Genomic DNA, 16,315 nt, shown 5'->3' with positions numbered 1-16,315 from the left:
TGACCATGTGGGTGCTGCTGGGCTGTGGGCAGTGGGCACGGTGATGAATTCCTAATTGTCTTACTTGGTGGTGGCAGTGTCTGTGCAGGGGGATGTGTCAGGGAAGTGGAATGAACCCTGAGGATAAGGCACTTAGCAGACAGCTAGAGGGAGAACATTTCTTTGATTTTAGTCGAATCCTCCTTTCAGTGTTCTTCTTTTGATCTTTGCATGGAAGAGTAAGTTTTATGTAAGACAAATGTCTATCAAAGTTTGGTTTAAAAAGCATGATTCCAACAGAAAGTGGCACACTGATTAGATTTGACATTTGAAGCAAGGCAGTCTAAACAACCCAGGAATGAAGAAAGATTAAAGTGAGGTCTCACATTAGAAATATTGCTGTTTTACTAGTCAAGCATAGCCCTTTAGGCAATGAGGTTTAGGTTTTATTAATCTATGCTGACAGATAATGGTTAATATTTGGGCAGTTTTAATTTTTTCCCCCCCTACCTTGTGTGGCTAATTGAGCATGACTCAGTGCACAGAAGATTTTTCAATGGTTCAACCTGGTGTAATTTTGGGAACAAGTAATAGTTATCTCTTGGAAACACTGTTTAGCTGTTGGGGGACCTTTTGAAAAGGATTATTTGCAGTTGTAAGCAAGATGGTTTGGAGGTCCTGGGAACCAGCTGCCCAGAGCCTGCATCTCCACAGCAGCAGGCTGCAGAGCTGGGAGGAATACTGGGAGCCAGGCAGGACTGGGAAGGGGGGGCTGTGGTGAGGAGGGAACTTCACCTGGTTACCGCTGTCCTCCTGAGCCCTACATCCACCTCTCAGAGCTTCAAGAGTGAAGATGGAGCAGTGCAAATTCCCTGAGGATAGGAATGACCCTCTGATGCTTGTTAGTCCAGATGGAGAGTTCCTCTGTCTTACTCTGTCCTTGTCCTATTGCAAGGTTGCTGTCACTTCTGAATAATTGCAGCAGTTCAAGGAACTGAACTAACTAGGCATCCTTACTAGGATTCCTATTTCCTTTTCTCCAGTTCCTCCTCTTTCCTCTCAGTCAGGAAGGTCACAGAGCATCCTGTCCAGCTCAGGTCAGCAGAGGAATAAGGGCATTTTTAATACATGTGCTAATTTTGAATGGTAAACTCTTCCTCCATTCATTCCACTGCTGCTTCTGCCCAGGCAGGCAAGTGTGATACAAGTTTGTATGTCCTCTCACTCCTTCCTTACCTCCATGAGGGCTCAGGGACTGTCCTGGGGTGCCTTGAGGGGTGCTCAATGACAGTGTTGAAGATCATGCAGAGCATCCAGATTCTTGTTCTCAGTCCTTGAACCATCATTACTAATGGTTCTGCATTAAGGTAACAGTTGTTGCAAGCAGAGTACCCAACCATTAGAGACCAGAACGAGTTAGAAAAGACCAAAAGTACATTAAATCTCAGGCAATGGCATCTGGGTAAAATCATAGATACCTCATAATCAAATGGTGAAAAACAAGTTTTAAATGGGTCTGACAATGAAGTGCTAGTGAGGATGCTTTGTCTTCACTGATGGATCCGAAACTCTGAAACCTCCATATGCTGCTGTGATGGGGATGGGAGTGACAGGAGTCAGGCCAGGAAGCCTGGCTGTGTAAAGCTCTTCTCCTGGCACTGATAAACATGGTGAGAATCCAGTGCTGGGGTATTTACCATGAGATCAGCTCTCCAGAAACAGCAGCTGTCCAGTGGCCAGTGCATCTCCAGGGCCATGAGCTGCAGCCCTTTGCTGGTTCTGGAGGGAGCTGAAGCAAGAGCGGTCTGTGACCAGCATGGTAAACACTCCTGGCATGCTGCTGCTGGGTATAAAATCCCCAACAAATTGCTTGGAGAGAGCTTGAGTGCCAGAGTAATGATGGAGATGGGAACCTCCTTACTAATTACAGGAAGAGTGGGCTGCCCTGGGAAGTGGGATTCCTCCTTCATGTTTGAACTGTACAATCAAGGGGTTTTTTCACTACCCAGAAATCTTCCTGTGTCATTAATGTCCTGGCACAAAGTCATAGCTGCAGCCTGTGTTAAAAAGTAGAAAAAGACAGGGGATGTGCTGCTGACCTCAAAGCAAATGTCAGCAGTGTGTCGTGCCCAGAGCTGCAAGGCTGGGGACCAGGGCTGCACCCTGATACAGCTCCACAGAGAGAAATGAGACCAGGACTCCTGCTCCAGAGTGTGAGATGTATGTGAGCAGTGTCTGCATGGGACATGGGGGCACAAGGCTGAGTGGAAGAAGACAGGAGGGAAACTCGGCTCACAACTCTTCATTCAGCCCATTAGGGAGAGTCTGTTCAACTGTGCTGCAGCCCTGGAAGCAGTCTGGAGACAGTGCACTAGTGTCTGGCATTTTCAGCAACATAAAAAAATATAAATAATGAACAAGACTGTACTTAGTATTGATTCCATTAGAGAGCTTTAATACTGATTTAATAAAAGAGAGCATCTGTGCCACATGTTCAGCTGGTAGAATTAGTCATTTGGTTAGAAGAGGGAAACCCAAAGGCATTTCTGCCCAACCTGAAAAGCAAATCCAAAACTAGTTGCTGGTCAGCAGTTCTGTGGGCTTCAGTGTATTGTTTCTCACACACACACACTAATAATAATAATAATAATAATAATAATAATAATAATAATAATAATAATAAAAATATATAAAATAATAATATCTTGGACATATGGCAGAAGGTGCCTGCTGAGGACTGCATGATTCCATGTGAAGATGTAAGGTACAATCTAATGTAGGACAAGCATAAAATATTGCTTTTATCCCATGCACAGCAGTAAGACCTGGGTGAAAGGGAGCGGACCAAACCTTGTAGTACTATCCTGAAGTATAATGCTTTGAAGAAAAAAATGCTGGTGACAAGGAGGCAGCCTCACTGCCATGGAAAGTACAGGGTCTGTCCCTTGTCACTGGCTGAATAAGGTGACATGGGTGTGGTGAGACTCTTGCCTGCTGAGGTGTTGACCTTCAGAGGGTCTCTGAGTCCAGAGCCTTCCTGAAGGGCCCTGGTTTAGGATGAATAGATGGTTTCTGTCAACATGAAAGAAATGCTTTCTGGTTTTCATTTCAGTGAGAGAAAGTTTGTCCAAATTCTTTTTCCTTCTGAAGTTTGGCAGCTGATCTCTGAAAACATTTTTCCCCCAAGACTGCTAATTACAAAGTCTGAGAGTGGGGCACATCAAAATATAAAAAACTAAGAAAGACCTTCACATTGGACATGTGCCTGGGACACATAAATACTGACATCAGAAACAGATTCAGTGCTGGAGCAATTCAAGAGCAACACTAACTTTTGTTGCTTCTCTGAGTTTGTGGCATCCTCTCATTGTCAGACAGACAATCTCTTCCCCTTCCCTCCTCTATTGCACTGTCATTTATCCTATTAGTTGTCTTCACTGAGCAGTCAGTGCATAGTGATGCCAGACATTTCCATGCTGTGCTCAGAAACTGTTTCTCTGATTATTATAATAATAAATGAATAACCAAAGAGAAATAAACCAAAGATGGCTTTGCCACATGTTGGGTGTACTATAGCTATGCTGGAGGAGATGCATGCTTAGAAATCAAAATAAGCAGGTACTACTTTTAATTATGGATATTAGTCAAATATTATACTGGTTTTATTTACAAGACACAAAAAATCTACACTGTTCTGTAAGATGCTTTTAGCCAAGTATAAACCATGTTTCTTAATTAACCCATGTGTGTCTTGTTTTTTCTCCTATTACAAAAATAAAAATAATTATGTGCCTGCTTACTCATGGCTTGGCTTCGTGAATGAAGATTTATGAAGGGCTCTACCCACTTCTGCTGCAAGCACTCTGGTGGCTGATATGTAGTTAAATACATTATTAATAGGTAAGGCACACCTTTGGTTGGCTAAGACTGAGAAATACCCTGTTTCCTCTTCATGAGGTGCGCATGCTCAGAAATGTCTCTTAAGGAGTGAATAATCACTTTATCAGTGTTCTCATTCTGTTGTAATAAAGAGTCCATTACTGGTCTAGATTTGGGGAAAATTGGTTTCACATGGAAGAGAGTGTTGGAATTTTTATTGACCATTTCTTCTTTTTCTTTTTGTTGCTATGGAAACAGCCCCTTCTTATTCTTAAATCATTGGATGGTACCATTCCCTATTAAGAAGATTTTCATTCCCCACACTAGCAGCACCAGCTTCTCCCAGTCAACGTGAGCTCAGAACCAGCCCAGATCTCCACATCCCTTCATTGCCACAGATAAAGGGAAATCTCACACGTGCACTGAGCCCGCCCATTCTCTGCCCTGCTGGTCCCTCTCCTGACAGCTGCACCCTGGGAGGGGACAGGGCCTGTTCTGGGGGTGATGAAGGATGCAGGGGATTTTCCAGAGGCACACAGCTCCCTCAGGGTGAGGAGGTGGCTGCCTGACCCCAGTGGAGAGTCTCACATAGATTTAACACCACGGGCTCTGTCCTGCTGTGGATACCTGGCCCTGTGTCCTGCAGCACAGGTGCTTCTCCTCAGCAAAGATGCCGATGTTTTCTCCTTCACCTCCTCCTATTATTGTTATTAATCCCAAATTAAGGTCTACCAAGCCTCCTGGCCATGGACCCACTGGTAGGTCTCGTGGTGAGTGGAGGAAAGGGAAGCAGCAGCATTTTCAACCTGCCCTTAAGGTAGACAAGTCCTCAATAGAAAGGTCTAGATTTATTTATTTTGTCAAACTGTTACGCCGTGTGTCCTAGGGAAGTATTTTCTTTAGAGTACAAGGTTCAGCCAGCAGTGCATGCAGCACACAACGCTCCTCATTTATTTGACTGACCACTAGAATGGACAGCAGGACTACTTGGACTAAATCGTATAAAACTTGTTTCACTTCCCTAGGATGACTGGCAATCTCTTTGTCAAGCTTCTGAAAAAAACAGAGCATCAGTGTTTGACAACAGTTCTGATTGCTGAATAAATTCTGGTAATTGTATTATCAGTTTACCACAGTTTATTACTTTGAAAATCCTTTCCACCACTCAATAGACACCTGTGCACATTATTTTTGGAGATGTCTTAGGATAGGTAAAGTTTTCTCCAGAACTGTAACAGTATCTGTAGGCTTGCTTTTATAATTCAGTTGCTTCTACCTCACAGCTGATTATTAATATTCTTACTTATTACCACATTCGAATCAGAATCTCTGCTGATGAATGCTGCTCTTTGTAGTTTGCCTCCCACTCACAAATTCTCAGCTTGATCCAAATGTCAATAAACTTAAACCTGGGACTCGTCATTTACACATGGCTGTGTTCACCACTGCCTAATGGTCCCAGTAATTAAGTTTTTCCACTGGCTTCTCTTGGCTACTCTCCTGCTCTTAGTGCAAATTTAGTATGACAGGATACTTATGTATTTAGAAAAAGTGAGGCTGTGCCTTCCTAAAAAAGTAGAAATTATGCATACCTCACAGCTTGAAGCTGAACCTTGGTGTAATCAAGAAGTAAAACAGATAAAGAAAAAGAAAAAAATTGCCATGGCCATGGAGAAAATGACCTTTCTATTCCACATCAGTATGGGGAATATATTTTCCCTTTCATAGAAGAAATGTCCTGTTGCTCTCCTGTGAAGTAATAACATTCATACACTAACTTTAAGCAAAACACAGAACACATGGAGAGGAATGGTGAGCTTGTGGGTAGTTCCCAGGCCCAAGCATTACAATTTTCTAGCTATTTTTTAAATTGCTCAGAACACAGAGCTCCTTAGAATAGTATTCTTTGGTGCCCCTTGATCTGGCACTTCATCTACGGATGAAGTGTAACAAAGAGGGTATCTCTCAGCCGTGTTACTGTGTTCAGCTGTGAGTCCCCTCAGCAGTGCAGTGGGTAGGAGATGCTGGGATCCCCAGGTGAGCTGGGGTGCCCTCAGTGCAGGCACCACCAGACCCTGCTGTATCTGTCACAGCTTTTTCCTGGGCATGCCGAGGCTGTGAGGATCTCAGGGACCAGAATGGTGTGCAGGGCAAGGACAGGCTGTGAGCAGGACAGATAAGGGTGAAGCCAACAATCCTGAGCTGGTACTGGGCAGACAGAGCAATTCCACCCCTTGCACCAAGTGTGGAGGCAGCCAGGGTCCTGCCTGTAGCAGAGTCAGCCTGGAGGTGTGCTCCCTGTTGGAGTGGGTTACTGTTCCCAGGGGAATGCCCACAGCAATGCTGCACACTACACACCCCAAGGGCTGGGGGAGGCATCTGGTCTCACAGCATCTTACATCTTGACTATCAAGGAGCTGTTTGTAGCCTCTAATGAGTGAAGTGAAACAAAGCCTCAGAACACAAAGAGAGGAAAATTAAATGCAGGAGAATATTGATCATAACAGGAATGGATGTTGGTTATCACCAGATAATATTGATGCAGTTTTCCCTGAAATTTTTGCAATGCAGGGTGTAAGCAGCTTTCATCAGGGCATTTTGTCCTCCCCTATGACTGAGAAGGGAAGCTGTCTGTGCTGGAAACACTTCGATTAATTTAAACCTAACTGATGGGAGCTGTATCCCTACACCAAACTCAATGCCATGTCTGTGTTGTAGGTTATGACAAGGTGTCTGTACAATGATGGTGCAATGGTAACTGGATAGTGGAGTAGCGCATGCAGTCCAAAACAACTGCAGCAACTGCCTTGTGATCCCACTCAAGCCCCAGTGAATGTACAAAGAGCTGGGTTCTGGCTTCTTTACCAGAAAATTAGTGAAATGTGAAGCATTGCAAGCTTGATTTCTTCATGACCTCTTTCAGTTGCTTCCACAATCCTGTCTGCTATCTTTCTTGCTCTGTGCACTTGCTGTTTGCTCTTATGCTTTTTTAGAAGGGAGAAAATAAAAAAAATATTTTTCACACAGAAATTCATGAGCACAATTTTGCTACATCAGCTTTGTGGTAAGTTGGCTTTTAAAAACAACTTGCAGCATATTTCTCCTGCAGTATTTAGGTGAAAATCAGCAGTGTCTCTTAACTGAAATGTCTCAAGCTTGCCTTTGTCAGGTAATAAAATTGTGTTGCTTTTTATAACTAAATGCCTTGTGATATCTATTTCAAAGGCTGACATTTCTAATGCACTAACACCCTTGAGCTGAAAAAAGCTATTAAATTTCAAGTGTAAATTCATCCCCAGATGTTTAAAGATCTAAGAAAAGGTCGATAAGGACACTGGCAGAATGATGTGGATGCTCCATGCTAACATTGATCAAGATGCTGCTTCAGCAGAGGAGAGGGGATTTGGCATCCAAATTCATTGAGTAAAGATAATTTCATACATAGCATTTCATATATAGGGGGAGCTTGCAGGTTGAAAGCAATCTCAACAGGGAAGCTTGAAAAAGAAGTTAATGTTTATAGAAGATCTCTGATAGGGTCTTCAGTTTTGAGAAATTTTCTACTTTTTCTTCTGAGCCTGATCTCTACCTCACCATCTGAGCCTGATGGGACTTGGGCATCCTCTGCATGCCACACAGGCAGGAAGGGCCAAAAGTAATCCATTAAAATTATCTTCAGACACTCTGGTTTGGCTTTCTGATTGAAGGACTTTCTTCCCTGCTTTCGGTGGTAAAGGCCAAGCCAGCCTCAGCTGCCAGCAGCTCTTCATTCCTTGATGTCAAATGCTGATGTCTCCTGCAGTCTGTGGGAGTCACTGGGGCTCACCACATTAGCTAAAGCAAAAGAGCCCGTGACACTTTGCTAATCCTCTGCTTTGGTGTGTGGCACAGTGGGGAGATATTTCTCTGCATCTGTGAGACAAAGATGTGGTCTTCAGTGCCTTCTCTTCCAAGATGCTGCATCTCCCACTTCTGAGGGAATGTGTTGTGGATTTATCACCACCCCTGTGGAAGATCTGCAAGGGCTGTGCCAAGTGTGGGAGTTTCCTAGTGATGTCCTTAAGCCAGGATGGGACCACATTCCCTAGAGGGCACCAGGAAGGGTCCGGATACCACCACTTGTATGCTTTGCTGAGAAAGGTGCCTCCATGAAGTCTGGTCTGAAGGAAGGAGATCTCTGATGGGGCAGGTACACCCAGCAATAAGCCACCTGGAGACAGGAAGAAAACCTTTAAAATATGATATTTTGTATGAATTTGAGTTTTGTTTCCTTTCCTTTCTGCATTTCAGCCTTTTATAAACCTTTCTCAAAGTGTCTTGTCTCTGGCACCTTTGATAAGTAAATACCATTGTTTACATTTTACCTCAGCCGGCCCTGAGGTACGTGTTAGTTGGAGATGTTTGGTTTTCATGAGGGCTTTCTTTGGCACAGGTGTAGTTATGTTTGTGATTTTTAAAAGTCAATTCATATTTTTACTTGTCTTCCAACTAATTACCCAGATGACAAATATCTATGTGGACAGGTAGAGGGGAATCGTTATGAGAGGGCCAGCATGGTGGTGCCAGCACCATGGCAGAGGCCCTGACCATGGCTGGGCTGGCACTGAGCACCTGCATGGGGTCAGCCCTGGGGCACCTGGTGGCTGCCAGTGCAGTCACCCACACCAGGCACCTTGCAACCTGGCAAGGAAAGAACCTTCAACACGCTTCACCTTCAAGTTTCTCATGTGCTTACAATTCCAGCACTTCCATAAATGTGCCCTAATTACTGAGTTCTTCTCTGATGCTTTCTCTCATTTTATGTATCCAGAAAAGCTTCCCTGCAGTTTGATACCTTCTGTCTGCTTTGCACATCTGTTACCATGGCAGCATCACCACACCATCCTAAACTCCCTCAACTTAAAAAAATAACAAAAAACTTTGGTAGTGTCTCATAGGCATGATTAACTACATGTGAAAATCTTGCTGATGTTAGTTTTGAGTGGGTTTTTTTTTTTTTATTTTTCAATTTTCTATTGTTCAGCTGTCAAAGCTCTGTGATTATTTCTACATGAGCCCAAAGAGAGCACAGCATTAACTTGATGCTTTTGTAAACTGCCAGTGGACAATCTAGATCTCTGCTACAGAAACAGCAGAGCACAACACTTTTTTGGGGGAAGCTAAGCACTAGTCAGTGCTTTCAGAGTGTATTTGAAAGCCTGCGTGCCTTGGAGAGGTGGCAGAGGACAGAGCACAATTCTGTCAGAAATATTTTCAGTTTCCAAAAGTAAGCTGTTCTTCAATGACCTGCTGCACAGGTGCACCCCAGGGCTCCCATTACACTGGAAACTGCTTCCACCATGGGCTGAAAACAATGAAGATCTCTCATCCAAGATCTTTGTTGACACTGTGAGTGTGAAAAAGACCCCCCCAAAATGATTATTGATTGGATTATTTGTTATTTGTTGGGTTTTTAAAAAAAATTTCTTTCAGATGTTTTTGTGAAGGTAGGGCTCAAGCAAAGCATGTGGAGGGGATCCTTCCCCTCTTCAGAGCATGGGTGAGGCCACACCTGGAGAACTGCATCCAGACCTGGGCCAGTGCAGAAGAGGCTTGGACATACTGGAGAGAGCCCAATGAATGGCAGCAAATACGATAAAGGGTCTGGAACATCTCTTGTACAAAGGAAAGCTGAGACAGCTGGGCCTGCTCAGCCTGGAGGAGTCTGAGGGGAATCTTACACATCTAGAAGGTGCAAAGAGGTCAGAGCCAGGTTCTTCCTAGTGGTACCTATTGGCAGAAAAGGTACAGGTTCTCAGAGCTGCTGGAGATCGGACTCAGCATCCTTCTCCTGCCCTTTTCTCCAGCTTCCTCAGAACAGGAACGAAGTGTTGTCCTGCTGGGTAGCTGGGAGCAGATTTATCCTCCTCAGGGACATCACAGATCAGGGCAAGCAAAGCAAGTGTTAAACAACGTCAGTAACAGTCCCTGCCAGGGAGACGCCTCAGCACACTTGCTTTTTGCAGAAATAAATGACTCTGGGCTTCCTCACAGCTGTGCTGTCCTGATGGGACTGTAAGCTGTGGAAGAGTGGTGGTCTTCTTCCGGGGTAGGGCAGGCAACCAGGCAGCTGCTGGGATGCTGGGCACAACAGGGTCAGCAGAGGGGTCCTGCCATTCTATGCCTGGTCCTGAGCAGGACCCAGCTGCTGGGGACCAGCAAGTGGGCACAGGCACCCTCTCCACCATCCCAAGCATCACCATGACAAACCCCTCCAGTCCCAGCTGCTGGGACTCACCAGAGTGGAGCCTGCTCTGTGGGGTGGGTGCTGTAGCACACCATGTCCCTGCCTTCCTGAGGTGGGAGCGACCACCAACAATCTGCAAACTGTTTGCATGTGAGGCCAGTGCCTCCTGTTCCTAAGGGAGGGTGTGAAATGTGGAGGAACTTAGTGCAACAGAGTGCCCTTGGAGAAGCATATATAAAACATTACTTGCATCTGTCTGAAAAAAATAACAAATAATTTCTCAGTTTTACTTGGTTTCTGTTTTTACTGCCATAGAATGGTATTTTCTAATTTTCTTCACAACACCAACAGAAAAGGGGGAAAGCCCCTCTGCAGCCGTCTGTCTATAAGCTAAAGCAAATACTTTTTAAAAGCTTTTGCTTTTGCTGCTCTTTCTTATCTTCTCCTTTCTGAAGGATTTGATTATGAATTATACATTTCAGCACAACATGAAATATTTAACTCATGCTCTTCAATTCCAGTTCAACTTCCCAAACAGAGAAATGAGTTTCAGCACAGAAAAGACTGGGTATATAGATAAGAATCCACTAGTGCTTGTAGCAGCTTTCCCCTGCTTAGTGCCCAGATCAATAGGACTGATGTCTCAGAGGCTTTAGGTGGTCAGTGCTGTTCTGCATGCCACGTGCTTAATTACAGAAGAAACTTGGGTTCAGCAGGTGTATTATGCCAATATGAATTCATGCTTGGTGCTCTGAAAATATGCCTTCAGGTTTCTAAAGCTTGGGAGTAAAATATGGGAGAAAAAATAAGTTCAATAATTATTGCTCAAGTGCTGAAGCTAATGCCTGTTTCAGCATTTCTTCGGGGCATCAGGAAGGTCACAGCACCGTAAGGGGATGGCAAATATTAGGGGAGGATAGGATCTCATCTCCTGGACCTCTCACTTACAGCATGCCCTGGCTGTGCTAGCTTCTCCTTAGGGTTGTGCTGGAAGAGATCTGGCACCAGCAGATGTAAATCAGGTCTGGATTTCTAAGCCAGTGTGTTCAATTTAATTTTAATGTATGCACGCAACTGGATAAAAGGTAGAAATCAGAACAGAATTCTGTCTTACTTTCTACAGGTCTGAAGGTGGATACACAGTATGTCAGCTGCTCTGGTTGTCAAAGTGTGTCATGGCTATTGATTAGTTTACATTATCTTTAAGAAAAACAATAGAGGAAGCTATAAAGGTAGCTGCATCTGTTTTCAAGCTGTGTTCCAGTTCCAGGAATGACATAATTATTGTCACACACACACATAAATGGAATATATTGTTATTTTTAAGTTGCAACCGTAGTGGATCAAGGGCTGGACTTGATGATCTCTGAGGTCCCTTCCAACCCAGTTGATTCTATGATTCTATGATTCTATGAAATTCAATGTGCCTGTGGAAAGTGTAATTCCAGATCTAGAACAAAATAAGAGGTTACTTCAACCACAGCCCATCATTTGCAATTACATAGATAAACTTAGGAGCTAAAGAACAAATTCCCTAAGAGTTGGGGTAGAGAAGCAAACACCATGAGCTGCTCCATGTTCTCCCTGTTGGAGCATGTCCCATGCAAGTCACACCAAGGGGTATTGCCTCGTGGAGCTGCTCTGTGCTGCCCATGAGGTGACACAGGACAAGAGGATTCTGTGGTCCTGTCCCACCAGGTCACGTTCTCCAGCACAGTGTCACTTTGCAGAGATGCCATCCCCTTCATAAGCACACTGAACCACCAGAACTGCTTTGGTGCTGCTTTCAGGCAAGGACTTGTGTCTGTGGCTGGATGGAGCTGCACTGCTGGGTCCCAGGGCTGGGCTGATGTGGTGGGGAGACAGGAGGCTCCAGCCAGAGCACCCTGGGGCATGGGGACATGGTCACATCTTGGGGACTGGGAGCAGCCCCCGTGAGGAAAACTTGAAAGACAAGTGTGTTTGTGCATGTTTGTGTTGCTGGAAGGTGGAATAAAGACACAGCTCTTGCTCTCTCTGGAAACATGAGTTTCTGTCAACCAGATGGAAAATTCTAAAGGTAACAATTTTCCTGCGTTTTGCCCCTCAGTGTCGAGGATAAAAGTACTAACCAGGTAAACACATGCTTTTTATTGAAACCCTTACTCATAGAAGACATATTTTATACATGAGGGTGAAGTGAGGCTTGTATGTAAATTATTCAGGCTCAGTTTCCAAACCAGTAAAGAGAAGCGCATTTTCCAGGGCCAGTAAAAGTAGATCACTTGTGACTTCTACAAAAGTGGAGCTACACTCAAGTTATGGACTGTGTGTATTTCACAGGAGAGTGCCAGCTGAAATTAAAATTCAGGAGGACAAACTCTGTCTCGTTTCCTATTACAGGCCTTAAAGGCTTATTCTGTAAACTGTGGAGCTGCACCATCATCTGTAGGAAAGGCACTGTCAGTTGGGATGTGAAATGCTGTTCCTGAGTGAGTGAGTGGACAGAAGGGTTTTTAAAACATGTTTTAAAGAAGTGCAAGTATCTGGAAATCTCTGGACATTGACCTGTTCTTTCTGTCCATCCAGAAATCCTCTCCTGCTTTCAGTGTTCAGCCTTAGTTATTTGGGAAGTTGAAGACATTAAGAGCGTCTTATGGGCTGGTTCAAAACCCTCGTGAATAATAATAGCAGTGATGAAGAATGAACTTAAATAATACTTTTTAGGCAAGTGTAAAAGTGATCTGTAGCTTTTCTTTTCCTACAAACTGCTCCTCGGATCTACCAGGGAAGCTCTGAGATCCCTGCCTTCTGTTGCAGCAGGACAATAACTGCTCTACAGCATTCAACCAAGGACCCATCTTACTTGTGCCTGGACTGTGAACACCAAAGTTCTGTCTGAGGAAACTGTGCAGGTGGCTCCTCTGAGAAAAGCCTGAGCACTGGTGGGAAGAAATCAAAAGGTGACTTTCTCTCAAATGCTTCCTTTGCTGTTACTTTAAATTTGATTTAGTAACTTCTTAACTTCCCTCTGTAGTTTTGGTTCTGGCATTTCCTATGGTAAAACAAAATCACATTGAGAGACTGAAAGCAATTCTAAAATTGTTCTGAACAATCTTGTGCTATTGAAACTCAGTTCACTCAAACCCTGGAGCTTCAGAGAGTGGAACAAGGAGAAAAATTTCTTCTGTGTGAAGAGGTTACCTTTTATTCTTCTTTAGGTAATTTCACATACAACTTTCTTCTGTAACTGTAGGCATAAAATATATGCAAGCACACAGTTAACAGTCATATTGGTGTGCCAGTTTTCCTACACAGAGTTCTTAATGGGAGCAGGAACTGTCTCTCCTTCAGATGGTAGATGTATCACACACTGACTGTTATCTCAGGCACAAAAGACCCACTCATATAAATAAGCCACATTAGAAGATTCAGATAAAATACTTGCTGTGTACAGTCATCCTCTGTGAAGGGTAAGAAAGGAAGGTAGCAGTTATCTAAAACACTATTGAAGAGCAAAAACAAAACCCAAAACCAAACCACAAAACCATATAACTGCATATAGACTGCATACACATGAAAATCTTTGCTGGATCTCTAAATTCCCTGATAATTTGTAAGGCTTCTAAAACTGCTAAACTCTACACCAAAAAGCTCCTCAGGTAACCATTCTGCATGTACATCAGCAGAAGAGGATGGCTTATTTCCAGATCCTCCTTACCTGTGGATTAGTAGGTTCTTACAAAGCATATTAATGTGGGGCTTTCTGAAGAACATAATTTATTCTGTATATAAAGAACAAGGATGAATGCACTAATAGAGATCATAGGCAAGGCTATAAATGAGAAGACTAAACTTGTAGAGGAGAGCTGAGGAAAGGCAACCAATCACGATCAAAGGGCTTATTATATAATTTACACTCATTCAGTACAAATGAATTCATCCTTTTAGAGTCCTTAATAATTAACACATCATTGGTTATGACATTAATGCATTAATTTTCCATCTTCCATAATACATAGAAGCAAAAATAAAAGCAGAACATAAAATCAGATGTAGAAGATGGGAAGGTCTTTCCTAACTTAGCTGCTTTTCATGGAACTCTAAAATTGATGGTTTGAAGTGACAGAAGAATATTTTAAAGTTTTTTTTTTCTTTTTTTTTTACTCCCCCATGGCATAGAAATATCAGCTGATCAAAGATCATTGTGAAGAAAAATAAAGTAAACTAAAACCATGCCTCCTTCATATTTTCTGCATCAGGTTCAACTTTCTCTGTCATTTCCCCCAAGTTGCTGGTGACTGATGACCAGAGAGTTCTGAGCCTGCAGGAATTCCCTTTGGAACTACTGTGTACCTGTTGCAGCCTTGGAGGACTCTCTGTGCTGCTGCACTGGAGGCCTGCTTTTGCTCTGACTGCAAGAAGAATGGATGAAACATGGATTTCAGATATCAGAGCCTGTGACCAAACTGAAGGAAAGGCTGTGACAGCAGCTGTCAGTTTTTTGTCACCTGTGGCCCTCAGATCAATGAATACCAACAAGCCAGGGCCCAGGTTCCTCTGGCTCATCACACTGACCACCTGGGAAAGGTACTTGTTCTTACAGCTGGGGAAGCTGAAGTGAAGCCTTTGCAATATTAGATAAACAAATTTTTAAAAAGCAAAAATCCAGTACACCCCCACAAAAACAGTAATCACAAAAATCCCAACCCCCTCAAGTCATATAAATTGTTGCAGCATCCACAGTTCAGTAAAAGGTTTAGTATGAACTGCCCATGGTGTGGATTTATGTTGAGCATTGTTGATTTGGCTGGGGTCCTTGGATGCTTTTTCTTTTCCTTTCTGTTTTTTCCAGTGACCACAGACCACTTAGTGTTTCTTGCCTTCCCTTATACAAGAGGAGGCCTAGATACTGTTGGTCTCAGGAGTGCCACAAGCTCTTGTTGAGTGTTACTGATCAGTGCTGAGCAGGAAGCAGTCTGAAACAAGGGGAGACCTGATTTGTTTTTGCTTTCAATAAACAAATATTTTTTAATTCCTTCAGAATTGGCTGAGTTGCAAGGGACCTCACATCGAGTCCAACCCTTGAACCACTGTTGTGGTTGCTAGACCATGGCACTGAGTGCCACATCCAGTCTCTTTTTAAATATCTCCAGGGATGGAGAATCCACTACTTCCCTGGGCAGCCCATTCCAATGCCTGATCACTCTCTCTGTAAAGAAATTCTTTCTAATATCTAACCTAAACTTCCCCTGGCACAACTTAAGACCATGCCCTCTTGTCTTGTTGAAAGTCATCTGGCAAAAGAGACCAATGCCCACCTGGCTCCAACCTCCTTTCAGGTAGTTGTAGAGAGCGATGAGGTCTCCCCTGAGCCGCCTCTTCTTTAGGCTGAACAGCCCCAGCTCTCTCAGCCTCTCCTCATAGGGTCTGTGCTCGAGTCCCTTCACCAGCCTGGTTGCCCTCCTTTGGACCTGCTCCAGGACCTTGATATCCTTCCTAAACTGAGGGGCCCAGAATTGGACACAGTACTCGAGGTGTGGCCTCACCAGGGCTGAGTATAGGGGCAGAATCACTTCCTTGGACCAGCTGGCCACGCTGTTCTGGATACAGGCCAGGATGCCCTTGGCCTTCTTGGCCACCTGTGCACACTGCTGGCTCCTGTTCAGCTTCCTGTCAATAGCAGTGTAACCAGGTCTTTGCGGATCTTAGGATGTCTACAGTACACATGGGACAGGCCAAGGGGACATCTCAGCAACAACCATGCTGTCCCCAGAAGCCAGGGCTCAGCTGATCAACCTCACAGGGCTCACCCAGGGCAGGTGTGGGGGTCCCAGCCCCCCTGGTTCTGCCCTGCAGTGTCTTGTCCCATTCCCATTGCACACAATGGGGTTTCTTCCCTGGATAACAATTCCTTTTGCACTCAAATCAGATACCCAGAGTACTTTCCATTGTGGCTTTGCCCACAGCACCCCTTGCTCTTTTAAGTGTTACTGCTGCTACATCTTTACGTGCTTTCCTCCTGCTCTCATGTTTTCCTTGATGAAATCTCTCTATAAACTATGAAATTCAGCAACACCACTCAGCCTCGTTCACACAGCCCTTACATCTTTGCCCCCACTCCAAACCCACTCCCAGTTAATGGACCTGTTGCTTCCTACCTTTATGCATATTAAGGATGTGTTTATGTGTGTATCTGCTTTTATGTGCATTAGTTTGGCTGGCTGTCAAAACAGTGCTGTTCAGGTGGCT

Source organism: Calypte anna, chromosome 5A, assembly GCF_003957555.1.
Source record: "Calypte anna isolate BGI_N300 chromosome 5A, bCalAnn1_v1.p, whole genome shotgun sequence".
In the NCBI taxonomy this organism is placed as follows: Eukaryota; Metazoa; Chordata; class Aves; order Apodiformes; family Trochilidae; genus Calypte; species Calypte anna.
This window is presented reverse-complemented; position numbering follows the sequence as displayed.